This window comes from Bos indicus, chromosome 21, assembly GCF_029378745.1.
Source record: "Bos indicus isolate NIAB-ARS_2022 breed Sahiwal x Tharparkar chromosome 21, NIAB-ARS_B.indTharparkar_mat_pri_1.0, whole genome shotgun sequence".
In the NCBI taxonomy this organism is placed as follows: Eukaryota; Metazoa; Chordata; class Mammalia; order Artiodactyla; family Bovidae; genus Bos; species Bos indicus.
Window position 1 is genome coordinate 58,219,289 of NC_091780.1, and position 21,743 is coordinate 58,241,031.

The 21,743-nt window shown below is 39.9% G+C and overlaps 1 protein-coding gene across 10 annotated transcripts in view; it reads left to right on the forward strand.

Annotated features, from left to right (window-relative positions):
- UNC79 (unc-79 homolog, NALCN channel complex subunit) overlaps nt 1-21,743 on the forward strand; it is a 288,494-nt gene that overhangs the window by 28,373 nt on the left and 238,378 nt on the right. The window lies entirely within an intron of this gene.

The window sequence follows — 21,743 nt, forward strand, 5'->3', positions numbered from 1 at the left end:
ACTGATGCTGAAGCTGAAGCTCCAGTATTTTGTTCATCTGATGTGAACAGTTGACTCATTGGAAAAGTCCCTGATGCTGGGGAAGATTGAGGGTAGAAAGAGAAGAGGGTGTCAGAGGATGAGAGGACTGGATAGCATCACTGATGCAGTGGACATGAACTTGGGCAAATTTTGAGAGATGGTGAGGGACAGGGAGGCCTGGCGTGCCTCCCTGTCCATGGGGTTGCAAAGAGTTGGACACAACTGGGCAACTGAACAACAAGTTGCTGAATTGTGTCCAACTGTTCTGTGACCCCATAGATTGTAGCCTGCCAGGAATTTCCCAGGCAAGTATACTGGAGTCATTTGCCATTTCCTTCTCCAGGGGATTTTTTTGATCCATGGGTTGAACCTTCATTACCTACTTTGGCAGGCAGATTTTTTGCCACTGAGCCACTAAGGAAGCCCAATATTCCAATTGTTGTTGTTTAATTGCTAAGTCATGACCAACTCTTTGTGACCCCAAGGACTATAGCCTGCCAGGCTCCTCTGTCTATGAGATTTCCCAGGCAAGAATGCTGGAGTGGGTTGCCACTTCCTTCTCCAAGGTATCTTCCCAAAGTGAAGTGAAGTGAAGTCGCTCAGTCGTGTCTGACTCTTTGTGACCCCATGGTCTGTAGCCTACCAGGCTCCTCCTTCCATGGGATTCTCCAGGCAAGAGTACTGGAGTGGGTTGCCATTTCCTTCTCCAGGGGATCTTCCCAACCCAGGGATCGAACCTGGGTCTCCCGCATTCCAGGCAGACGCCTTAACCTCTGACCCACCAGGGAAGCCCCTTCTCCAAGGTATTTCCCAACCCAGGGATCAAACCCATGTCTTCTGCATTGCCATGAGGATTCTTTACCATTGAGCTACCAGGGAAGCCCATTCCAGTTATATACCCTTAATTTTACTGTTTGATGTTACCTAACAGGTTTGTCAGAGAAGGCAGTGTCACCCCACTCCAGTACTCTTGCCTGGAAAAATTCCATGGATGGAGGAGCCTGGTAGGCTGCAGTCCATGGGGTCGCCAAGACTCGGACACGACTGAGCGACTTCACTTTCACTTTTCACTTTCATGCTTTGGAGAAGGAAATGGCAACCCACTCCAGTGTTCTTGCCTGGAGAATCCCAGGGACGGGGGAGCCTGGTGGGCTGCCCAGAGTTGGGGTTGCACAGAGTCAGACATGACTGAAATGACTTAGCAGCAGCAGCATTATCAAGTTAACATACTCTTCCTTCTGTCCCGTCCATTTGGCTGTTAAGTCCATCAGGTGAATTTCTTTTTTTTTATTTTTGGCCATGCCACATGGCATACGGGATCTTATTTCCTTGACCAGGGACTGAACCCATGCTGCTTGCAGTGGAAGCACAGTCTTAACCACTGGACTGCCAGGGAAGTCTCTGAGTGAATTTTTTATTTCAGAAATTATATTTTTCAGTTCTAAAATTTCTATCTTTTTCTTTTTACTATTTTAATTTTTCTGCTGCGACTTCTTATTTCTGATGAGAGCTTCATGAATTGAAAGTATGTTTTGTTTTACTTCATTAAGGGTAGTTATAGTAGCTGCATGTACCTTGTCTCTCTTTCCAACCTCTGTTTCATTTAGTGATCAAACTGGACTAATTTTCTTTTCCTCTGAGAATGTGTTTTATTTTCTTGGTTCTTCATGAAAGTGAAAGTCACTCAGTTGTGTCTGACTCTTTGGGACCCCATGGACGATACAGTCCATGAAATTCTCCAGGCCAGAATACTGGAGTGGGTAGCCTTTCCCTTCTCCAGGGGATCTTCCCAACCCAGGGATTGAACCCAGGTCTCCTGCATTGCGGGTGGATTCTTTACCAGCTGAGCCACAAGGGAAGCCCAAGATTACTGGAGTGGGTAGTCTATCTTTCTCCAAGGGATCTTCCTGACCCAGGGATTGAACCAGGGTCTCCTGCATTGCAGGTGGATTCTTTACCAACGAAGCTATCAGGGAAGCCCTATGGTTCTTCATATGTTGGGTAATTTTTTATTATATCCTGGACATTGTGAATGTTGAGTTGTGAAGACTTTGGATTCTGTTATTTCCCACTGGCAAATAGTTTTTCCTGTGTTTTAGTGAGTCATTTTCTTGGCAGGGCTTGAACTGTAAAACTCTGTTGCTTATGCAGTAACTCCTTACTCTGTTCAGATCTTTTGCCTTTCACAGGGTGACTTTGAGTCTGTTTTCTACTTGTGTGGTTCAGGGTTCAGTCAGGGAGGTAGATTCCCCTACTCTCTTTAAACATTCACGGTTTGCCAGCTTTTCTTTTTGGTTTCCCCAGGCCAGAAAGCTTGTGGAGTTTTCTACGCGTTGCTCTCACCACTGTGCATATTTCATGGGCAGCAGTTAGCCCAGGCCCGTGGAGATGGAAACTTGCTGGTATAGCTGTCTGTCTTCCATCTTCCTTAGTAGCTGTAATGCCCCCATTGGGGTCCATCTGCTTCTGTTCACTCTCTGTAGCTTCAGGTGGTTGCTTTCTCATTATGTCCAATTTTATAAGTTGTTTTCTGTGAAAGGAAGAGGGATTGATGGTAGAGGTTTATTTTATCACAATGTAAAGTCTCTTCATTTCTTTTTAATTTTTAAAAATTCCCTCTTCCTATGTTTTATTTTTTTAAAGCATTATCCATTGTGTTTATTTACTCCTGGGTTTCTACTGATTTAGTCTTCGTTTAAAAATTATTTTGTCTTTTACTCCTAATTCTCTTGAGTTCTTTTACCTGGCTCTTCACAATCTCTTTTTTCTCTCATCACCTAATTTTAGTGTGTTAATAACACAGTTTTGATCATTTCCTTTGTTTAAAAAAATTTTTTTAATTGGAGTATAGTTGATTTATAATGTTGTGTTACTTTCTACTGTACAACAAATTGAATCAATTTCACATATACATACATCAGTCATTTTCTTAATTTCTTTTAGCTTGCTTGGAAATACTGGGTTACAATTTCATCTGCTTAGTGCATGTGCATCTGCTTCTTATTCTCTTTCTCTTGTGATAAATTCATACGGAATTTTCTGTTGCTCATTTTTAAAGAAAAATAGTTTTTCTATTGATATAGTTTTAAAGACAGGTTCGGGATAACTTTAGGGCTCCTCTTCTATTTTTATTGTTTATTTTCTGATCAAAGTGATAAAAAATATGCCTGTGTACTTTCTGAGATCTATTTCCTTTGGTTTTCTTTCCCATTTTAATTTGGACTCTTCCTCCTTTGTGTCTAGTATCCTGACACAGTTCAACTGGGATTCTATTCCCAGCAGTTTCTTCTGAGCACAGAGCTTTATCTTGAGGGTAGGCTTGGTGTGTTAGTTTTTAGAATTGAGAGTCTGCTCCATCACTCTCAGATCTTATCATCTGAAGAACTCCTTCCTTGCTTTACTTCTATTTTCAGATTGGGACATCACAGTTTTCAGTGAGTGCCTATGGATGGTTCGGGAGTTTTCCAGACCAGAGGACCATCAGAGGCCCAGCTGTCTTCCTTGTGTATCTTCCATCATGAATGCTGATACTGTGATGTGTGGCTACCAGATGATTGTCCCTATCCACTCATAATTGGTTTGCTGCGCTGCCTGGTCACTGATTTTGTTGTAGATATTGTTAGCCTGTCTTTGGGTTTGTCGCCCTCATTGACCTGTCTGTGTTTATTGGAGGGGCTTTGGATGATTTGAAACCTATGCTTTTGTCACTGGACTCTCTGGAATCCTCCTCATTTAGCATATTTAACCTGACTCTTAAAAACCCTGCTGTCTGGTATTTAAGATCCATTTCTTGAATAAATGGCTGCTGCCTTTAGAACCAGGCTGTGATTGCTCACCCACTCTCTACATTGTGTCAAGGTGAAGTCACAGTAGACAGCAGTCCCTTTAGTCCTTTCTTCTTTTCTTTTTTCTGTTACCATGAAGAGGAGATAACCAAAACAGATACCAAGGGAGCATTTCATGCAAAGATGGGCACAATAAAGGACAGAAATGATATGGGCCTAACAGAAGCAGAAGATATTAAGAAGAGGTGGCAAGAATACACAGAAGAACTATATAAAAAAGATCTTCATGACCCAGATAATCACAATGGTATGATCACTCACCTAGAGCCAGACATCCTGGAATGCAAAGTTAAGTGGGCCTTAGGAAGCATCACTACGAACAAAGCTAGTGGAGGTGATGGAATTCCAGTTGAGCTATTTCAAATCCTAAAAGATGATGCTGTGAAAGTACTGCACTCATGCCAGCAAATTTGGAAAACTCAGCAGTGGCCACAGGACTGGAAAGGGTCAGTTTTCATGCCAGTCCCAAAAAAAGGCAATGCCAAAGAATGCTCAAACTACTGTACAATTGCACTCATCTCACACACTAGTAAAGTAATGCTCCAAATTCTTCAAGTGAGGCTTCAACAGTACATGAACCGTGAACTTCCAGATGTTCAAGCTGGATTTAGAAAAGGCAGAGGAACCAGAGATCAAATTGCCAACATCCTCTGGATCATCAAAAAAGCAAGAGAGTTCCAGAAAAACATCTATTTCTGCTTTATTGACTACGCCAAAGCCTTTGTGTGGATCACAACAAACTGTGGAAAATTCTTCAAGAGATGGGAATACCAGACCACCTGACCTGCCTCTTGAGAAATCTGTATGCAGGTCAGGAAGCAATAGTTAGAAATGGACATGGAACAACAGATTAGTTCCAAATTGGGAAAGGAGTATGTCAAGGCTGTATATTGTCACCCTGCTTATTTAACTTATATGCAGAGTACATCATGAGAAATGCTGGGCTGGAGGAAGCACAAGCTGGAATCAAGATTGCCGGGAGAAATATCAATAACCTCAGATATGCAGATGATACCACCCTTATGGCAGAAAGCAAAGAAATAAAGAGCCTCTTGATGAAAGTGAAAGAGGAGAGTGAAAAAGTTGGCTTAAAACTCAACATTCAGAAAACTAAGATCATGGCATCCAGTCCCATCACTTCATGGCAAATAGATGGGGAAACAGTGGAAACAGTGACAGACTTAATTTTGGGGGGTCCAAAATCACTGCAGATGGTGACTGCAGCCATGAAATTAAAAGATGCTTGCTCCTTGGAAGATAAGTTGTGACCAACCTAGACAGCATTTTATAAAGCAGAGACATTGCTTTGCCCATAAAGGTCCATTTAGTCAAAGCTATGGTTTTTCCAGTAGTCATGCATGGATGTGAGAGTTGGACCATAAAGAAAGCTGAGCACTGAAGAATTGATGCTTTTGAACTGTGGTGTTGGAGAAGACTCTTGATTCCCTTGGATTGTAAGGAGATCCATCCAGTCCATCCTAGAGGAAATCAGTCCTGAATATTCATTGGAAGGAATTATGCTGAATCTGAAACTCCAATACTTTGGCCACCTGTTGTGAAGAACTGTCTCATTTGAAAAGACCTGTATGTGGGAAAAGATTGAAGGTGGGAGTAGAAGGGGATGACAGAGCATGAGATGGTTGGATGGCATCACTGACTTGATGGACATGAGTTTGAGTAGGCTCTGGGATTTGGTGATGGACAGGGAAGCCTGGCGTGCTGCAGTCCATGGGGTTGCAAGAACTGAACTGAACTGACAAAAATCTGTAAATATGGGGGCCTCCTGATCAATGGCAACATTGAACTTTCCTTATCCCACTAGGCTTAGGCTTGCTGTTCAGTTTTGTGAAATGAAAAAAAACTATGTTTATATACACTGTATACATGCTCAGGGGATGAAACTATAAAGAAATGCAAAGGAATGATTCAGAAAAGTTAAAAAAGTATTTACCTTCATGATGAGTGAGAGGGATAAAAATAGAGATAGATAGCTGTAAGATTCAGGAAATGTTCTTTTAATCTGGGTGGTAGTTACATGAGTGTGCATTTATTGTTATTTAAAAATCTGTATATATAAATTTATGTCCACTTTCATAACATCAAGATAAGCTATGTAGAATCTCTGGAAAACAGTGTGAATTCAATATCCTTCTACCCCTATTCAGAATTTCTTTTGGGGGCATCACTGAGCAAGGTCAGGAGTGAGTCCAGAAACAGAAGTGTTCACCAGAGTTGGGGATTTTGTTGGATGCAGAAATGTGAGCCAGGTACTGTACCTCTGTTGAAAGTATGATTGGTGAGGGAGTTACTCTGTATTTTCTGCTTAAATTCAACATGACCAACACCTAGCTCTTAGATGCAGGTCAAAGAACCCTTCTTTGGTAGCAAAAACAGTGTTTTTAGCTGTTCTAGGAGACTGTGGAAGAGAGTAGGCACTTGGCTGGGTCAAGAACAAACAAGAATCTGGGGCCCACTCACACAGGCCTTCTGGCTTGGGTCAAAACCAGTACATAAGGTGAGGGGTTCTTTGTGATGACAGCCTTTAACACTCTGTGTTGGACCGCAGTGCTCTGGCCTGGTTGCCCTGGATGCCTGATGTATACTTGGGTCTTACCAGGAGAAGGGATGAATGGGAAATAAATCTTTTGAAACTGTGAATTGGAAGGACTGATCCTGAAGCTGAAACTCCAGTACTTTGGCCACCTGATGTGAAGAACTGACTCATTGGAAAAGACCCTGATGCTGGGAAAGATTGAAGGCAGGAGGAGAAAGGGACAACAGAGGATGAGATGGTTGGATGGCATCACCGACTTGATGGACATGAGTTTGAGCAACTCTGGGAATTGGTGATGGACAGGGAAGCTTGGCATGCTGCAGTCCATGGGGCTGCCAAGAGTTGGACACTGCTGAGCGATGGAACTGAACTAAACTGAAGCATGTCTTTATTTTTGATTTATAGTTGACCTGAACAATAATTTATTGAGAATAATTTTTTTCTCAGAGTTTTAAAGGCGTTGCTTCATTATTGTCTTGATTCAAATGTTGCTTTTGGGAAGTCCAAAATTCCTGATCTTTCCTAGGTGATATAACTTAAAAAAATCTCTAGAGACATGTGGAACTTTGTTTGTCCTCAGTTTCTGACATTTCATAAAAAGATGTGCTTTATTCTATGCCGACTTTTATTCACTTTGATGTATGTTTTTAATCTGGCATTTTCTAAATTTTTAAAAATTAATTTTGTTAATTTTTTAGCCCTTCTGGTTTTGCTATTTGTTTTCCCCTCAAGTTCCTTTTATTCTCATGTCGGATCTCTGGATTGATCATTTCTCTCTTACTTTGTCTCTGTCTTTTTGCTGAACTTTGGGAAATTTCCTCAACTGCATCTTCTAGCCCTAATATTGAGTATTGATTATTTATTTCTGGGATCATGTTTTTAATTTGTAAGAGCTCTTTTCTGTTTTTTGTTCTCTGTATATTGCCTTTTTTTTTTTACAGCACCTCAATATTCATCTGTGGTAGAGTCTCTCATATTCTGATATTAATAACAGGTTTTTAAAAAAGGTTTTCTTCTCCTACATAGATTCCTTTTCTCCGAGTTGATTTTTCTGTTTCTTCACTTTGTCCTCCATGCCAGAGGCTTTCTTTCTGATGGCTGGCCATCCTTTGCTATCTATTCACTGATTACAGGTTGGGACTGAGGAGCTGACCTGAGCATGTCGGTGGCCCTTTACTGGGGAAACCCCTTTTGTCACTGTGTGTCTTTAGTTTTTTCCTCTTTGACTGGTCAGAGTCACAGAAGGAAGGAGTGAGAAAGAGGCTTCTAATCTCCAGCTTGAAGAGTAAGAGTCGCTGCTAGCTGTGTGTGGGGTGCGGGGGCAGAGGTTAGCTTATTCACTGTTCAGTATTCACACTTCACAGAAACACCAGTTCCTCATGTTTAAGTGAGTTACCCTGGTCTTCAACTGTGTTTGGTTTCTTCCACTTCTGAGACCCTCTGGTATATCTTCTCTTTAGGCAATAAACTTAAGAAGATCTGCTAAGTTGGCGAGAGGTAGGGAGAGAATTTAGGGATCTAACTGTTTTGTAAACAGCTTTCAACCAATTCCTCCTTTTTTTTTTCCTTTTCTTTTGGCTGTGTATGCAGCATGTGGGATCCTAATACCCCAACCAGGTATAAAACCCATGCCCCCTGTATTGGGAACTCAGAGTCTTAACCACTGGACCGTCAGGGAAACCTCTTAATCCCCAGCTTTTAAAGTTCCTATTCCTGTACTCCCCCACCCCCTCCACTCCCAGTTCCAGAGCTAACTAGAGCTGGCAGTTCCATGACTTCTGAGAATCCTGAGATGCTCATTGTTGTTTCTCAGCTTTCCTCACTGCCGGCCTGGGATTGGATTTTTTTCGATCTGCCAAGTCAATGGCTACTTGTCTATTGGTTTTCAAGCTTCCAGAATTATGTTGCAGTGTGTCTTCTTACCTCTTGTCCCTTTCTTCTTGTATTAAAACAATTCTTCTACTGTAGTTTGGTAGCGTTTCAGATGTGCCTGATTTAGATGTTTGTGTTCGCTTTTGTAGTCTTTTTTGTTTTGTTTTGTTTTGAATGCACCACAAGGCATGTGGGATTTTATTTCCTCCACTAGCGAGTGAACCTCATCCCAGCACCAGAAATGCAGAGCTTAACCACTGGACCATCAAGGAAGTCCTTCGCCTTTGTAATCTTAACCTAGAAGCTTTCTCCCACGTTTTCGTGTCTACTGTCTTCTCATTCTTTATGTCTTAAATATAATCTCTTCTGAGAGGTCTTCCGAAACCACTAGGGGGGCATTCCTTACCCTTTTCTTTTTTCTCTGTTTTAGCTCCCATCTCTTTATAGACCTTTGAAGATATTTTTTATACTTCTGTTCATCTTTCACTCTTTACCATAAGCAGCATCAAGGGCTGTAGCTTTAATTTTTATTTTTTAGCTTTTTCATACACTGTCACATATTCAGTATTTGGCACATAGTTCAGGAGGAGAAGGGGACAACAGAGGATGAGATGGTTGGTTGGCATCACCGACTCAATGGACATGGGTCTGGGTAGACTCCGGCAGTTGGTGATGGACAGGGGGGCCTGGTGTGCTGCAGTTCATGGGGGTCACAAAAAGTCGGGCACAACTGAGCAACTGAACTGAACTGAAATATCCGCTGAGTGAGTGAAAGGACAAGGTACACATAGGCATGAATTTTTAAGCTTGATAGCAATGCTCTCAGGTTTTACATATGTAGGAAAAGAGCGGGGAAATGAAATAGCTCCTAGCTCATTGGATTGTTGTGAGGCTTACCAATATGAAGAGGAGAAAGTGCTTAGAACAGTGCCTTGCACATAGGAAATACTACAGAAATGTTGTATTTTTAAGAGTCTTAAAAAAAAGAGTCTCTAAAGAGTTATCAGTTTATATTTAAATATTGTTTTATGATGGAATGAATTATTTTTTTCTTTAAGGTATTTTTTAAAATGTATTTTAATTGGAGGGCAATTGCTTTACCATGTGGTGTGGGTTTCTGCCATACAACAGTGTGAATCAGTCATAAATAATACATGTGTTCCCTCCCTATTGACGAATTATTCTTGAGTATTGTGTAGTATGTTCTGAGTCATAGCATATCTGAATTTTAACTCCAGGTTGATCATGAATCTCAATTTGGACTGTAACACTATCATGGAAGAGAATGTACTTTACCATGAAGGTAGGAGCCCAGGTATTTTCAAGTTTGTCCATATAGCCAGACACTTAAATTTCAGGACACTGCTGTCTATACTTCAGGTTCTTGTTTAGGCAGTTCCAAAATATCTGCACCTTCTAAAGGAGTGTAATACATTTTTGGTACAATCACTTTTAAAAAAATAGAGCCACATTGATTGGATAGGTGGTTGATAATTCAGTTTGATTTAAAAACTTAAAGAATGATTCATTGTCATCAACTGCAGCATATCTCTGAAATTATTTAATTTCTACCCAATAACTCCTTAGTTCCTGAAAAATTTGTAATTATAAAGAGCTCAGTACAATTTAGCAACGAGAGTTAAAATATTCTTTGGTTTTCTTCTGCTAAATCTGTATGTCTAGATTGATACTTCCTTGAAAAAATCAGTAATACTCTTGTTCCCCTCTGTCCTTGCAGTTTCAAGTACAGTACTCAGATGTCTCATCACATCAGAAAGAAAGCACAGGCTTATGAGTCACTCTGGTTTGGGTGGGAAGTGCTTAAAACTTGGCCTCTTGATTCTTCAATTTCAAAATATTGATCTGAGGAAGCTACCCAGTAAACTTCTAAAAAACAAGTTTCTGTCACCTAACCTGATTGTATTAAAATAAAATAGAGATTCATATTCCATTTCAAATGTTACTAATATCCAACAAGCACTCAACTTCAAGAAGATTCGCCATCTTTGTCACTTTCTCCATCACAATGTGAAATAAATGACTTCCACTGTTCCTAGCACAAGCTCTCCTGATCAACAGTGCGATAGGAACCAAACAGCAATCCATCTTCTTTTTCCGCTTGAATAAATTATTTCCCCCCTTTTCTTTATTTCCAGTGCCCCATTTCTGACAAATGAATTGTTTCCATGTTAAGGTGTTTTCCAGTTGGCAAGTGGTCAGGTCCTACTAATTCATGCCTGAAAACCTTGGATGATTTTATGTACCTATGTGGGTTTTAAAAAATATGCTAAAAAGTGTATGGTGGGCCACAACGTTTTCAACTGTTTCTCTTTATAGGTGACATATAAATGCTCTATTATTTATCTCCTCGGTGACCTTGGGCAAGTTATTTAACCTCTCTAAGCCTTGCTTTTCTTACTGGTAGTATGGGAATAATAATGATAACAAAAGAACTATTATTTTTATATTTACTGGCACAAAGTAAACAATCAGAATTTAGAATTATTATTGTGACTGTGACCCAGAGGATGAAGATGACATCTTTTTTAATCACGGATTTACCCATGTCACAAGGTGCCTGGTACACAGTGTGTGTTCAATCAACAATATCTGCTGCTGCTGCTGCTGCTGCTAAGTCACTTCAGTCGTGTCCGTGTCTGTGCGACCCCATAGACGGCAGCCCACCAGGTTCCCCTGTCCGTGGGATTTTCCAGGCAAGAATACTGGAGCGGGGTGCCATTGCCTTCTCCGAACAATATCTGATAAATGACTAGAAACACTAGTATCTTTCCCTTCACCTTTGCTGCTTAATTTTTGCTTAATGTCTAAAATTCCTTAGAACACCTTTTCACAAGTTAACTGCTCAAAAAAAAATGTAACAAATAATGCATGTGGAAATGCTTTGAAAAATGTAAATGGCTAAGCAAATATGATTGATGATGATGATATGATGATGATGGTGGTGGTGCTGGTGGTGCTGGAATCACTTGCCTGAGAATGGGAGTGTTTGCTGACCTCTCCTGTCTGCTGAAAGTGCCAGATAAAGTTTGCCTCCCGGAACTAAAACTGACTGAAGATTATACATGTAAGTATAAGAATATTTGGAAGAATTAACAATGAGATTTGTGATATATGACATCCTTTTGCTTTTGAGGGGAGAGTTGACTGTTTTGGCTCTCAAAATATGTGTGTCCTTTCCTGTCACCCTTTATTTGTTTCTTTTATGAAGTTTTGGTTTCAGTTCAAGAGGATGACCTTCCTCAAAGAAGGAGGATCATTCTTAGATTATGAATCTGCAAAGAACTCTGGTTCCTCGTTAGAACTCCCAAGCCATGTGCTGTTGCATTGTTCTCCCCACATCTCTATTTCTGAATATGTTTCTTATTAGCTGTATATATTCTTTAAAAAGGACGAGTTTCTGGATATAGAACTGGATTTCAGTACCAACTGCAGATACTATATTGTCTGTGTATGTGGATGTGTGTGGATGTGTATAGGAGATTATGCTTGATTTTGTTGATGAAAGATCACTGCTGTATTTTCCTTACTCTATAGATCATTCTGTTTTGAGAGACAGAGTATTGGCTTGGGAAGGCGGATGGAGCAGGATCTCACATGTAATTGCTAATTTTAGCAATTTATTATCTACTATGTGCTAGTCATTGTGCTAAGTAGTTTATATATGTAATATTTAAAAATCTTATATCAACCCTGTGAGAGCTATCATTATCCCCATTTTATAGGTTACGAAATTGAGGCTCAGAGTCTTAGAAGAGGCAGTGAGTCAGTAATTATAGCATTTAGTAATGAGTGCTATCACAGAAGGAAGCCCTGTGTGCTGTGAAAGTGCTGATAAGATCATTTAATGCAGCTTGTGGTAGGGAGGATTAGTTATCTACAGCAGAAGTAGTTATAGTTGATATTTGGAATTCTTGGGAGGTGGTCAGTCAGGGAAGCATGGGTTGCATTTCTGTAGAGAGAATAGCATGTGAAAACCCATGACAGGATGAGAGCATCGTGAGTTGGAGTTTTTGCATGTCAGTATGGCTGAAGTATGGTTCATAGGGAAGAAACGGGAGATGGAGCTTGACAGATGAGTAGGAATTGATTCACCCTGGACTCCATGTGCTAAGTTAATTATCTGGATTTTGACTAGCAGGAAATGAGGAAGATTTTGCATGTTGGAAAGATCACTCTGTCATGTTAAAAAAGAATCAGAAAAGAATCAGTCTAGATATGATGGCAATAATCTAAGAAAGAAATATTCAGGCTTGAATTCAGGTGATGTAAGTGTAGATGGAGAAGAGAGTTGATTTTAGAGATTATTTCTAGATAGAACCAATTGGGTCAAGCAGTTGAATCTATTGGACACAAGAAACACCTTGAGAGGCTCAAAAATAGTAAGTTAAGACAGATCTGTAGGGTGATTAACGAGAGTGTCTGGTTCCTTACTGATCCTCTAATCATGAGAAGAAATGAAAAAGGAACCAGGCATAATTTTTACTTTAACCATTGAGGTGAATATTTATAGCAATCCAAATTTGTGAAGTATGTCCAAATACTCCGTATTTGTATCTGTCATTTTTCAATGAAAGGTGAAATTGAAAAGAAGATGAATAGTTTCAAAGGAAGCAATGACATCAAATCCATAAAGTCTTAGACTTTATGTAATGGAAGAGAAAATCAATGAAAAATAAGATGAAATTAGAATATATGCTTTCAGATGTACAACATAAATAATCAACTTTTGCAAAGAATGTGGATGTATTATTTTAATTTCTCATTTGACAAAAACAGAACAAGACAAAAAAGCAAACAAGAACCCCTGAAGCTTAGAGATATTAAATGGTTGACTGAGGTCACACCTAGCTGTAGGTGAGAATTCACTGCATCCTAGAGCTTTCTGCAGGACACTGTGATGATTCCACCTCATGTACCCGGCATGTTAGGGTCCAAGTCATGAAGAATAAAAGAAGTGGCTCCTTTGAAGAAAAGAAATGAGCAAATACTGCCAAAACAGTGAAGAACCTATGAAAATCTTGGGAATATATAAAGTGAAATGATTGGAATTCTATGAAATGAAAAATGAGGGGAAAATAAATCAGGAAGAAGTGTTCTTTATTATTTACATGTTGTACAATTTTTTTTTCTGGAACTTGCTTATTTGTATGTGGGAGACGTGGGTTTGATCCTTGGGTTGGGAAGATCCCCTGGAGGAGGGCATGGCAACCTATTCAGTATTCTTGCCTGGAGAATCCCCATGGACAGAGGAGCTTGGCAGGCTGAAGTCCATGGGGCTGCAAAGAGTTGGACACAACTGAGCAACTAAGCACAGCACATAAATGATACTAGAATTTTAAGGAATTTATTTAAAGGATATTGATACAATATAGCTGACATTTAAAATTTTAACTCATTTCAACCCTGTGTTAAGGTGACCATCTTTTTGTGCCCAGAGTTGTAAGAAGTTCTAAGGGCATTACAAATGAGATATATATATATGAGTTCTGTCCTCAATAATCTCAAGGGAAACTAGATGTGCAAACATAAAACTAATTTAGAACCATCCAGAACAGTTTATTACCAGTGATCAATTAATATAATAAAGTGGCAAAATTTTTGAGGCCGATGGTGAGTGCTTTGAGTCGTCAGGAAGGGAAGGAAGAGATAAGTGTCTGGAGTCAGTCAGAAGGCTTTTTAAATGGAATGATTCTTAAGATGGGTCTTCAAGAATTAAAGGGGTTTAGTTTTTCAAGGAGGAAAGTCTGGGGCTAGTGAAGTAAGCAAGTTTCATTTCATGTTTCCTAAAAAAACAAACAGATTTAATCTAATATTTCATCTGTTCACTCTAATATAACTTAGTGGAATACTGGAAACAACTTAATGTCAAAAAATAAAATAGGGGAAGTGTCAGAATGTCATGCCCTATCATATTTAATAATTATACATCGTTAAACTAGTAAAAATAATAAAGGAACAGTGTGACATGGTGGGGAAGCCTGACTTGCAACCAGTTAAACTGTTAGTTCTACTACTTACTGACTCAGTGGTAAAGAACCCACCCGCCAGCTCAGGAAATGCAGAAGACACAGGTTTGATCCCTAGGTCTGGAAGATCTGGAGGAGGAAATGGCAACACTCCAGTATTCCTGCCTGGGAAAATTTCATGGACAGAGGAGCCTGGCGGTCTATAATCCACAGGGTCACAAAAGAGTCAAACATGACTTAGCAACTAAACAACAAGATACGCATATACTTCAGTTCAGTTGCTCAGTCGTGTCCGACTCTTTGCCACCCCATGGAGTGCAGCACGCCAGGCTTCCCTGTCTATCACCAACTCCCGGAGCTTGCTCAAACTCATGTTCATCGAGTCGGTGATGCCAGCCAACCATCTCATCCTCTGTAGTCCGTTTCTCCTTCTGCTTTCAATCTTTCCCAGCATCAGGGTCTTTTCCAATGAGTCAGTTCTTCACATCAGGTGGCCAAAGTATTGGAGTTTCAGCTTCAGCATCAGTCCTTCCAATGAATATTCAGGATTGATTTCCTTTAGGATTGACTGGTTGGATCTCCTTGCAGTCCAAGGGACTCTCAAATTTTCTACAACACCACAACTCAAAAGCATCAACATATACACTATTGGTATGTAAAGAGATACTGTCTTTCTGAAGGGAAATGTCTCAATTCTTACATAAAGCTTTAAAATGAGTATTTCCTGTTGACTCAGCAGTTCTACAGTTAAAAACTTATTCTAAGGAAAAAAGATGTGTGTACACATTTAAAAAGATATTCTTTGCAGTATTGAATAGAATAGTAAAAATAACCCCATATTTCACAAATAGATGATTGCTAAAATAAATTATGGTTCACTTACATAAAGAACAATTACAAAGCTATTAAAATGCTGATGTAGAAATGTATTTCTGATATAGAAAGTAAGGAAAGAAGATTCTAAAACTATATACAGTATAACTTCATTTTTGTAAGTGTATGTTTACGCAGAGAAAATTTTCTGGAAGGATAATATACCCAAACTGTTGTCTCTGAATAGTGGGCCATTAGGTGATTTTTATCTTCTTCATTGTACTTACCCAAATCTTTTACTTTTATGGTAATAAGCATAGATAATTAAAAATTTAAAAGTATGAATGGATCATTACTTAAAATACTTAGAGACATAAAAAAATGATTAAGATTTAAAGAAAAACACATTGTTTATTTTTGTTAAAGTATTTTTATCCCAATTCCTAAAATGAATGACTGAATTTTGCTTCTGTGGCTTTTTCTTTCAAAATGTAGCACTTTTCAAGATGTTAGGGACAGGATGAATCATGAAGAAGCAGAGAGCAGAGATTAGACTCATGTTTGCCTGGATGAAAATCATCACTTTTTAGGCTCCCCTTTCTTGTTTTCTTCATTTTCATCACTGTTTTAAGTGTTGGCTTCCTTGGCTGTTTTCATAAAGAAACTTTAACTCAGTTAGCCTCTGCAAACAGCCGCTTTGTGCCTCCCTCTTGCTCTTCCTTTCACTCTTACTGCTGCTGCTAAGTCGCTGCAGTCGTGTCCAACTAGCACCCAGCAAATTCAGCACTCACTAGTTACTAGTCACGGGGCATATACAGTGGTGAACAAGAGACATAGTTCTCAGAGTCTACTGTCCACTTGGGAGAGATAGTCAAGATAGTCAGCAGTCACCCAAGTAATTAAATATTTAAGAATTGTGCTAACTACTGTGAAAAAAAATAAGGTGTTGTGAGAGAGGAAAATGGGGGTGGAGTAGAGGGAATCAATTTCGACACAAGATCTTCATGGGTAAGTGACATTTAAAGTCAGCCTTGAGGCATAAGAAGATGTTAGACAAAATGTGGAAGGAAAACCATGGTAAGTAGAGGGTTAGGGTTAGATTGTAAAGATTTTCAGGCAAAAAATATCTTTGTGTGTTAAAGAAACTGGGGCAAAAGTCAGTATGCCTGGCCCTTCTGGTATGACAGCCTGGAAGATAAACAAGGGCCTGGTTAAGGGTTTTGGATTTTATTCTGAGGGCAATGGACAGCCTCTGAGAGATTTGCATGAAGCAAATAGTTTTTAAAATAATTCTTTGGCTCCTCAGAGGAAAAAGAACTGGAGAGAGGCAAGAAACAGAAAGGTGAATACGGAGGCTTTGAGAATTGATCAGGAGATGATGGTGCCCAGTGGTGATAGTGAAGATAAGGAACAGAAGACAGATGGAGGTGTATTTTAGTAGTCACATTGATAGGACTTGGTGGCAGATTGATTAGGAGTAGGGGACAGGGAATAGGAGCTGTTGATTACGCTTTGCTGGGGTGACTTGGTGGATTACATGGATGGTGGTGAAGGAAGGGATAAGGGTTCAGCATTGCATGTTTTACTGTGCAGTATCCGTAAGAGAAATTGAATAGATAAGATCTATTACTCAGAAGAATGACCTATCTGGGATGGAGATATGCTTTTAAGAGTCATTGGTACAGACAGTGCTTTAAGGCCTTTGGATGGAGGGAATTGTGGAGAGAATATTGAGAGAGGAACGGAGAATCTGATTCCTAAGGAATTCCAACATTTTAGCATCAAGTAATAGGGCAGGTGGCAGGGATACATCAGGGTGGCAGGAGAAGACTAAGAGAATGTGGTTGTCAGGGAAACCAATGGGAGGTTTTCAAGGAAGGAGGCATTGGCTGAATGTGCTGAAAGGCCTAGTTAAAGGATGATTGGAAAAGGAGGGAGATGGGAGGGAGGTTCAAGAGGGAGGGGACGTATGTATACCTGTGGCTGATTCATGATGATGTTTGGCAGAAACCAACAGAATTCTGTAAAGCAGTTATCTTTCAACTAAAAAATAAATAAATTAAAAAAAAAGCAAGTGCCTGTTGGATTTGGCAACATGGAGGCTCTAGATGATGGTGGGAAAAGCAGATTCAGTGCAGTGGCACAGGTGGAAGCCAGACTGGAATGAGTAGAAGTAAGAATAAAAAGCGCTGGAGAGATGAGAGAGTGTACACAACTCTTTATCATCTTAGTTCTGAAGTGAGGCCAACAGCTGGAAGGGATTGTCAAGTCAAGGGAGAGTTTTTTGGTTTCCCTTTGACAAGGGAGATTTTAAAGTTTATTTGGATGGTATGGACATGATTTAGTAGGGAGGGAGAAATTAATGATGTAGGGGAGACGACTGATGAGTGGAGGGCATTCGTGGTGGGATTGATGTTGAATGTGTACTAGAGTTACTATGCTAAGTTATCGACATAGTAAGTGATTTATTATTCACAATAGCCCCGTGAAGTTGGTATGATTATTCCCATTTTACAGATGAGGAAACTGGGATTGAGTAGAGAGAGAACCAAATTCTTAGTCCAGAACTGTTTGATTTCAGAACTCAGACTCTTAGCATTTGCCTCTGCTCTAGAGGTCCACAACCTCCAGGATCTAATGCCTGATGATCTGAGGTGGAGCTGATGTTATCGTTACAGAACTAAAGTGCACAATAAATGTAACTCACTTGAATTATCCCGGAACCGTCCCCCCACCCCGGTCCATGGAAAAATTGTCTTCCATAAAACCAGTCCCTGGTGCTAAAAAGGTTGGGGACCACTGCTCTTAGAGGACTTCCTCTAACATGGTATTTTAGTCAACTTGCCAGGGCTGTCATAACGAAGCATCACAGACAGGATGGTGTGCATGACAGAAATTAATTTTCTTGCCTCTTGGAGGCCAGAAGTCCAAGACCAAGGTGTTGACAGGTTTGGTTTCTCCTGAGGACTGTCTCCTTGGCTTGCAAATGGCTGTCTTTTCATTGTGTCCTCATATGGCCCTTTCTCTGTGCACACACATATCTGGTGTCTCTCCTGGGCTCTCATCTCTTCTTCTTATAAAGACACGAGTCGGCTTGGATGAGAGCCCACATTAAGAGCCTCATTTTAATTTAATTACCTCTTTAAAGGCCTTATTTCCAAGTACAGTGACATTTTGAGATTAGGACTTCAACATGTGAATTCTGGGAGACAAAATTCCATCCAAAGCAGATGGGTTCTGTTTTCTTAAAGTGTAAGGAAAAGAGTGGGCCTGGGGGCTAATTTTGAAAAGTGTGGGGAGGACTGAAATAGAGATTGAAGAGGGTGAAAGGGGGAGCTTTCTAGAGAAGTGTAACCCCAGGGTCAGGTGAGACTAGAGATGATTTGTTTACATCCAACAACCCAATTATCTAAGATTCTGCAGCAAAATTCAGGCTGCAGCTGCTAAGTCACTTCAGTTGTGTCCGACTCTGTGCGACCCCATAGATGGCAGCCCATCAGGCTCCCCAGCCCTGGGATTCTCCAGGCAAGAACACTGGAGTGGGTTGCCATTTCCTTCTCCAATGCATGAAAGTGAAAAGTCAAAGTGAAGTCGCTCAGTCGTATCCGACTCTTAGTGACCCCATGGACTGCAGCCTACCAGGCTCCTCCATCCATGGGATTTTCCAGGCAAGAGTACTGGAGTTGGGTGCCATTGCCTTCTCCGAATATTCAGGCACACAGGTGGAATAAAGTATATGAAATCTGAGCTGCCACGTGGCTACTGTTATTTCAGCCAAACGGCCATCTTTTGTGTGCACAGTTTGAACGTAAATGAGTTTCACTTACATTCTGAGCACAATTACAAATTGCTCTATGTCAGGGACCTTTCTGGCTGTTCTCAAATAGTAGAAAACATGAAAGTTAAATAATCTATAATTGCTAGGGTTTTGTTGCATTCACCAATGAGCAAATTAGCTTGAACATTTTGCCAACTGGTTCTGTTAAAAAAAATTGTCTTTAATGATTAGTCATCATTATTTTTGTTCTTTCTCTCCCCCTTCTTTCTTCCTGTTTTTCCCCGTCTTCACTCATCAATTTATTGAATACCTACTAGTTGTCTGGCATTAGGGGTAAAAGGAGTCCATAATCTAGTGTGGGAGACAGGTATATACGCAATAGAACCTCAAGTGATAGTGCTGTTATTAAAGTAATAATTCGTTTGTTCATTTAACCTGCAAATATATTGAGTGTCTGTTAAGAGCCAAACACTGTGTTCGGCTTGGGATAGAGACATGAGTAAGGTAAAATTTTTACCGTCAAGAAATTTACAACCTGATATAGAAAAAGAAACAGGTAAGTAAACAAAAGCAATACAATGGAATGCTTATAAAATGTTACAAGATCTCAGGGAAAGGAGTGACTCTGTCTATGCATTCCTTTGCATGTTTGGTTACCCATTGAAAAGAGTCATTGCTGCATTTTAATGAAAGGAACTGTAAAAAGCATATGCATTCATTTCACATTTTTGAATGCTGGCTGTCATTGTGTAGTGAAAGTTTTGTAGTTCCTGAATAACAAGCAAGCTTTGAGTTGGGAGATCTATAACTTTTCTCCTCATTTAGCTTATTGTCCCAAACCTGCACTATCAACACCTTTTTAAGGCGATAGAATGATTAATGATATTCCTGAAATACTCGACAGAAACCTGCTGAATGTTAAGACTTGATAAGTCAGAGTAGCAAAGCGTTACTGTGATGGTGGGTGTGGAGAAAGCATCTGCTGGCCTAGCAAATGTCTGATTCTTGAAACTCAGAACTATGTATTAATGTAGGGGTTCCCTGTAATTTTTTTAAAAAAAGATGATGAAAAGATGATGATCAAAAAGACTGAGAAGAAAATGGATTTTTGTAAATTATGTAATTGAAACCCTTCCACTATCATCTATTTTTACTGTATCTCAGGAAAAAAAAACTTACAACCAAATACTTATTGGGGTTAATTGAGACAATGGATATAAACTTGTTGCTTTTTTCAGAGGTGATGTGTTATATAAACTCAAGGTGCTATTTGCAATGTAGACAATTTTGTGGGAAAATGTTAGCCATATTATGGAAATAGTGCAGATAGGAGAAGGAAGAAGAGGCAAATCTGATAAATGGTATATGAGATTTAGGATGAATGATTAATCCAACTGCAGCTGAAGATTGCTTTGATGTCATGCAATGAACATGCACAATCTGCATATCGACTTCACTCCAGATGGTGTTCAAGAGTATGTCATAGTGGAAAGAGCCTTGGATGGGAGTCAGGGTCTGTAAGTTCTAGTCTAGCTCAGCTGCTGACTACCAATGTGCCTTGTTTTCCCCACCTTTAACATTACGTGGTTATGGGAAAAGATATCTAAGATCCTTCTAGTTCTATTTCATCATTCTGTGATTCTACGTCCCATGCCTATCAAAAGCATTTGACTTTCTTCAAGTTGCTGAAGCCAGCATTTCAGTTAGAATGCATCCAGGAGCTTGTTTCCATGGGCTGTTGGGAACCGCAAGGCCTTGCTTCTCCAGCACTTGATATGTCTTCTGTTAACTGCTGACAGTGAGCCATACCATCTAAAAGGCCCCTTGGGTAGCCTTAAAGATTGAAAGGACAGTGGACACTGTTGAGAGCTCTGTGGAAGAGGAGACCTGAGAGACGTTGATCATCATGGCCCCTTGGGATTTGCAAAGAGGAATGACTAGAACTGGGCCATTCACGGCAGCCAGGTCAAAGGTCAGGTCAGGAATGTGGACAATGCTGATGACTCCAGGTAGGTCTAGGAGGGTAAATAAGCCTATTTAGTCCCTCCTGAGTCTTGAGAAGATCTGGGCTGCCAAGCTCAGAAAGCTATGAGGAAGTCTCCTGATTCATGAAATTCCTTGGAAGAAAAATGTGACATTCCTTTTTTGTAATTTATTATCATCCAATTATTGTATTCTTACTAGTACTCACCAAGTTAATCTACTTTAACAATTCTCACAGTTCAAACATTGCTACACACTTTATGATCACTTATTGAGTTATAAATCTGGTTTTTATTGACGGTATTGTGCAGTGGATTCCCTATGTTTTAGGATTTTTAGTGTTGTTCAGAGACATTTGAGTTTTCTCTAGTTTTAGTTAAGTATAATTCTTGGGCATCCTGGGCAGCTCAGCTGATAAAGAATCCACCTGCAATGCAGGAGACCCCAGTTCAATTCCTGGGAAGTTCCCCTGGAGAAGGGATAGGCTACCCACTCCAGTATTCATGGGCTTCCCTGGTGGCTCAGATGGTAAAGAATCCACCTGCAATGTGGGAGGGAGACCTTCTTCAATGTGAGAGAACTTCTCTGGTGGCAGATATATATCCACTATTATTTTGCTAATAAAAGGCTAACGGGGATGATTATAAGATGATTTGGAGTATTGCCTTTCTTAGTTATAAAAAGTAATGGCTAATTTGTGAATAGAATGTTAAGCCAGATAACTAAAAATAATTTTGTGTGCTGAATACAATTACAAGTAATTAAAGGGCTTTTATAACTGTCTCCATCATAGAATTCCAGTAAAAATGTACATATTTTTCTTAAGATACTGATTAAATTCCTGTGCTGCATGCCTAATACATATTACAAGATGATTCTTCTTCTTCTTC